Genomic DNA, 6,045 nt, shown 5'->3' on the forward strand with positions numbered 1-6,045 from the left:
ATATGACATCTCCCTCTAAAATTGTCATGCCGAAAAAATATTTCAATTTTTTACTCTTTTAACATGCTTAGATTTACTTAGAGCCTCCATAGTTACCATATTCGACATATGTATGTATAAAAGTCTACCTTTGCACACCTATAAGCTAACCTCTTTAAACTCTTAGCATTGGTTGTATATCATGCCCACTACCTACTTATAAATAAAACATCAAGTCATGAAAAACAACAACAAAATCGTGAAAACGACAACTCAAGTTCATTTTGCCAAAAACATCGTAAAAGGACTACTTTTTAGAGATTGTTTGAAATAAATCACTATTTTGTAGGATGCGCTTTAAAATTTTATAAATATTTCTATCTTTTCAACAATTTTAGAATGCATTTGATCACTTAGATCAAGAGAACTGTCAAAAAAGGACTTGATTTGGGCCACACCAAAACCTTCACATTGCATGAAAATTTAAGTACAAAAAACATTACAATAATTGCAAAAAGCAAATACTCTCCTTGCTACTAAGAAAGATCTTTGACCTTTTGCTTCAATATCTCTACAGTTTACTTGCGCAAGTGATCAGATTTTTTAAAATCAAACCTATACACAAGGATTTCTACATTTTCTAGATTGAGCGTGCCCACACGATGGCAAATTCCTGCTTTGTTTCCCTTTTTGCTTTGTTTCAACACCTCAAGATCGTCCTTTCCTTTAAATGGATCTTCTCCATGACGACAACTTCTTGCTTTATTCCCCTTTCTACTTTGTTTTAGCACCTTAGGATCATGTTGCCCTTCAATGGATCTTTTTCAGCTGTCCACTTCGACAGCATTCAATACATCCTGCTCTTTGCCAAAACTTTTGTGACTTTTGCAAGACAAATAGATTATCATTTTTATCATTAGTAGCAAGAACTGCGATCATTGTGCACTCACTTAGCTCATTTACATTTCCTTCCCACATTTTTTTCTCTTGTTGTTGACGCTTTGTGCTCTTCTTGGGACCAACATACATTTTCTTTGTTTCTCCATGAACAAGAGATAATAACTCCGCTGAAATTGGCACATCGCTAACACCAATAGCTACAACATTGTCACTCCTTTCACAAAGGCCACTCTCATGCCACATAAATGCATGTTGTAGCTAAAATGTGTCATCCCTAAAATCTTCAACCAGCTTCTCTTGCTTTGTAAAAAACTCTCCCACCATGCTAGAGAGCTCACTAGAAAATATACATGTGCAGCATGTATTGTCTCCTTGATCTAGTTCAAGCATTGTAGAAAATAATTAGAGCGATGTTCTTTCTCAGCTTTTTGTGTCTCACTCATTATAGAGAGTAGCATGTACTTTGCTCATTTAATTTTACAAGAAGGAACAAACAGTAAGAACTTCAAACCCTCTGCTCAGAGTTTGAGTATTTTTTGCACCATATGAGAGTATGTTCCTCCCCTTGCTTGATTCTAAATTGATGCTGAAAACTATGATCATTGAGGTATGCAAATGATAGCATGTTAGTGGCCTTACCAGTGCAAAGCATCTAAAATCATATGTTTCTTCCATGATTTTGATGGAGGGCTTGGGAACATATGCATCCTCTAACAAGGTGCAGATCTGTGGAAGGTCAATTGCACGAGAAATGCACTTTTCTTTGCCAATTTGATCGAGAACCTACTAAACATCTAGTCAATCTGGTCATGTGTGTGTCCCACCAACAAAAACCCAAGCTTGAATTTCTTGAATATCTTCTTCTGTACCAGCATATTCAAGTACGCAAGGAGAACTTGGTTTTTGTTTTCTCTACTAGTGTTAACCAGTTGTAAGTAGAGAACGGGTGGTAGTTTTCCTTGCCATTCTCCGATGATGTTTTGAATGATGGTGATTGTCAAATTAGGATCATTACGAATGTTAGAAAAATTAACAAATGTCCTTGATGACATGACACCATTGAAAACACGGCTCCTACAACATGGAGTTGGATAAAAATTTCCTCCTTGAGATTCTTAGGAGGATGAGCAAAATGAGCAACATGGTTTTCTTTTGATCCATGCCATCAATGACTAGGCCTATAATGAAGTAGATTTGTTTGCACATGCACATGAGGAATGGGGCCCAAGCACTTGGAATGTGTACTTTTGGGGGCCTTGAGCTATATTAGGCATAGGGCTCATGGGCATTGTACACTTTTTTTATCATATTCATTTTCATGAGTACACTTACTCTTTGGAGCTCTAAGCTTCCATGGTGGACTTCTCCCTCTTAAGATGTTAGGATGGTGACCCACACCCATGTTGTCACTTCAAGCATCGAAACTTCTTTGTCTATCATTTTTCCTACGGATCATGAGTATATTCTAGTTAATCGTGGTGACATTTTAGAGGGTCGTGAGCATTTGATTAGTGATGCATCCATAAGCGCATTGGGGATGGTTGTATCCATTAGCACACTTGAGGATAGTGATACTCCACATACAAGTCACGGAGACACCTATGAGCATAGGCTTGAGTTACTAGTGTTAGATGCATTAGGCTATTATTTTCGGATTTCTATTTGTGGAGATATTGCTGATAGGACCACTACTCCTAGTATTCACAGCATTCCTGGCACTATTCGTGTGGATAGAGTTCATGTATTTGAGCAGTCAAGGATAGTGCATGAGAGTAGTCATGATTTCATTGATGTGAGACATCGTAATAGGATTATGCATATTGACCATTTGTATACCATACATGTCCTTTTGATCCTGGAGGATACTTGACTAGCTTCATCATCAACAGTGGTTCCTTATCCTCTCCGCTTGCACCAGATTATCATGGGACCATTGCCTTGGATTTTGTATGCCTCGGATTTCCTTTCAATCCAGCTGGCAATCACATAGATAGCCTCATCATCGAACGGGAGCCTTTATCCTTTCCATTTGACCCTGGGGGTCATATGATTCATGTATGGGTCTTCCGCTACATTGACATTCAGTCATGGATGTGATTTTTGGCTTTTGTACATAGCCACTTGTATATGTCTTTTCTTTGGGCACAACCACTCTTCGATTTCACGATGAAATCATTGTAGGAGGGGATGGTTTGTAATGAAATAGATTTGGTTGCACATGCACATGAGGAATGGGGCCTAGGCACTTGGGCTTAGGGTCATTTACATGTGTAATTTTGGGGGTCCTTGGGCTATATTAGGAATAGGGCTCATGGTCATTGTACCCTTTTTGAGGATATCCATTTTCGTGAGTACACTTACTCTTTAGAGCTCTAAGCTTCCATGGTAGGCTTAGATGTTAGGATGGTGACCCACACCCATGTTGTCACTCCATGTCTTGAGTGGCCAACCCTAGTTTCTTGCAAGGCCTAAATATTTATCCTTCTCCTCTAAACACTTTTTCTTGTGCTTTGCTAATTTTTGGTGCTATGTGCTCTGCTTCTCCCTGTGAATCCTCAAGGCCTATAGAATGGGCACTACAAAAGAGATTCAAGAGTGTCAATATTGTTCCAATATAAAAAATTAATTCAAAATAACCAACACAACCACTTTAAAAGATCTAGAACTTTAAACTTAACTTACATTTTTATTCTATAGTCTTTTCTTTGTCTCACTTTGCTTTCAACTCCGCACATATTTGGCAAACACCCATCCTGCTCTTCTTGGGAATTTTGGCGTGAGAGAAATCTTATCTCCATATTCTCAAGAAAGAGGGAAGTGAGAGAGTCGAGTTTAGACTATCTTTTTGTGACTCCACATATAAATTGTACACCTCTCTTAGAGTAAAGTTGCCGAGCAGATGTGTGAAGTTTGAGTCAGGTAGTACATCTCCATGGAAGGTGATAAAGTTTCCCAACCATTGCTTTAGGAAAAAATATTGGGGGATTTCATGTGTGCTAAATGTTAAAGAAAAACTTTCTTAGGTCACATTTGATAAGATTTCTTGAATTCTCAGATTTCTTATACCAAATACCTTTAAGAAACTTGCTTTGCAAACTGCAACATTCGAGACCACATATTTAGTTGACAAGGTTGAGCATCGCACACAAGACCTTAAGAACACATTTTGTGGACCTCTCTTCAAACTGAAAAATTGCTATGTTGTAGTTGGATTTTTTTAAATCCTAAGCTCCTCAAAAAATTTCTAACACAATAAAATTCTCTAGATGTCTCTCAAATTGCTAGCCTTGAAAGAAGTTGTGGATTTCTCTCACCTCTTGCCATTCGAGGTTGTCATCATTGCTCGCAATCTCTCTCACCAACCGCTACATTACCATTAAGCTATTAAAGAGAAGTGTGAAACTTTATGGTGAAGAGGTTATTATTAAAGGTGTTTGTTATTATTGGCGAGGTTTGAATGGGTGCATGCATGTTAGACATCACAAGCCTTGTCCTCCACTTACAAGCCACCACCTCAAGTAACCTCTAACACTACACAACACTCTTAACTTGTTGCATTGCCCACCCCCTAAAAACCAAAACCTTACCGATAGAGATAAAGACCACCCCCAAAACATCAACCCTATAGGAGAACGAAGACCTTACTAACATAAACAAAGACAACCCCCAAACATCAACCTCAATAGGCTCTATAGGAAGTCACCTAGAAGGAGTGGGTACCTAAGAGTACCCTGGCTAGCCAAGGAAAGTGTGATGCCTATGTAAAGAAACTTGGTAGCAACCAATTCGAACCATAAGCGGAGATCTGCCAGCGAAAACGCCATGCAATAGATTTTTACACAAACCCTAAGCCCTAATGGATTCCTGGTCAAGCCACTAAAATCCTAAGGCTCATGTGAAGGAAACTCATCACAATTTTGGTCCCAAAAACCTCACTGTCCACACAATCCTAGAAGCTAAAAAGATCCAAGTGATAGCCTTAGTACCCAATACCACTCCAATGCTTGGATGCTTCCTTGAATACTGATAAAAATGATAGACTCACAAAGATTCTAGGAAGAGAACTCCCATATTTGGATGCAAAGATCAAAGGCAAAATGACCTCCATCACCAGGGTTAAAGTAACCATTTCATAGGGAAGCTTGAGGGGGATTGAGGGTTACGGTCCTTCTTTGCCAAGTGTTGGTGGTGCAATCTATGGCCATGATTCATATCCTTTTGTGGATGATTCTCTCTCTCATGGTACCTGTAAGGCTCGCAAAAGACTTGCATGATACAAGTTTAGGTCCAATAAGGAACTCTGCTTTAAAACAATCGATGGTCATTGATTGTGAATTGTTTACCACAATAATGATTGTTGTAAAAGGTGTGAAGGGGTAGGTGGACTAATGAGGTCCATGTCTCACCTAAGATAAAACATTGTGGCTAGTCCTATTGGTGGCCACGCCACTAGATGGTCTTCTTGGAGGAACTTTAGCTCTAGGTGAGCAAGTTCCATAGTAGGTGCATCATGTACAAAGATCTATACGCTTGGGGATCTACGACCTCTCATTAATTCTTTTATCAAGAAGTTACCTCAAAGCATGCCCTCCATTTTTCATTGTCAGCTGTCAGGCATTTTTCTGAAAGATGTTTTGGGCCTGTGTATATATGGATGCATGGCGTATGTGAAGAGCTTTGTTTGGAATGCGTTGCCAGGTGTACAGGGTGGATGGCTTTTGTTTTGGGCTTGTGCAGGCCTGAGTAAGGTCAGCTGTGCAGGTGGTATCGGCCGTTCGATGGCTCGTATGTGTATGCGTCCAAAAAAAATGAGTGGGCATTGGAAGCTGTATTAAGGTGTGTGGAGGCATGGGCAATAAAAGATTGAAAGGGGACAGTGTTGCCTTGGACATTGGTGTGAAAGCATTGAGGGTGGCCATCATTGAAGCTCTAATAAAATAATAATAATATCCACATGGCCAACTTATAGAAAGGCCACATGGCTGTTTACGATGATACCAGCGTTGGCCAGCATGTGAAGAGAAGGTTGGCGAATCGTGGAGGTGGAGTCGGGGTCGTAAGGTTAAGAGTTGCCGCCTTTGGGTGAGAAGGCGGCTCTGGTCATTCTGAAGAGCGAGAGGGATCTGGATGCGCAAGTCTGGCTGCAGGCGAAGGCACACAGAGGAG

General features: G+C 39.8%; 1 pseudogene; it reads right to left on the reverse strand.

Annotated features, from left to right (window-relative positions):
- Nucleotides 1-789: 789 nt before the first annotated feature.
- On the reverse strand, nucleotides 790-1,673 carry LOC147640964 (uncharacterized; annotated as a pseudogene).
- Nucleotides 1,674-6,045: the final 4,372 nt, after the last annotated feature.

The sequence above is a fragment of the Cibotium barometz genome, chromosome 2, assembly GCF_041138505.1.
Source record: "Cibotium barometz isolate CiBa-2024 chromosome 2, ASM4113850v1, whole genome shotgun sequence".
Lineage (NCBI taxonomy): Eukaryota > Viridiplantae > Streptophyta > Polypodiopsida > Cyatheales > Cibotiaceae > Cibotium > Cibotium barometz.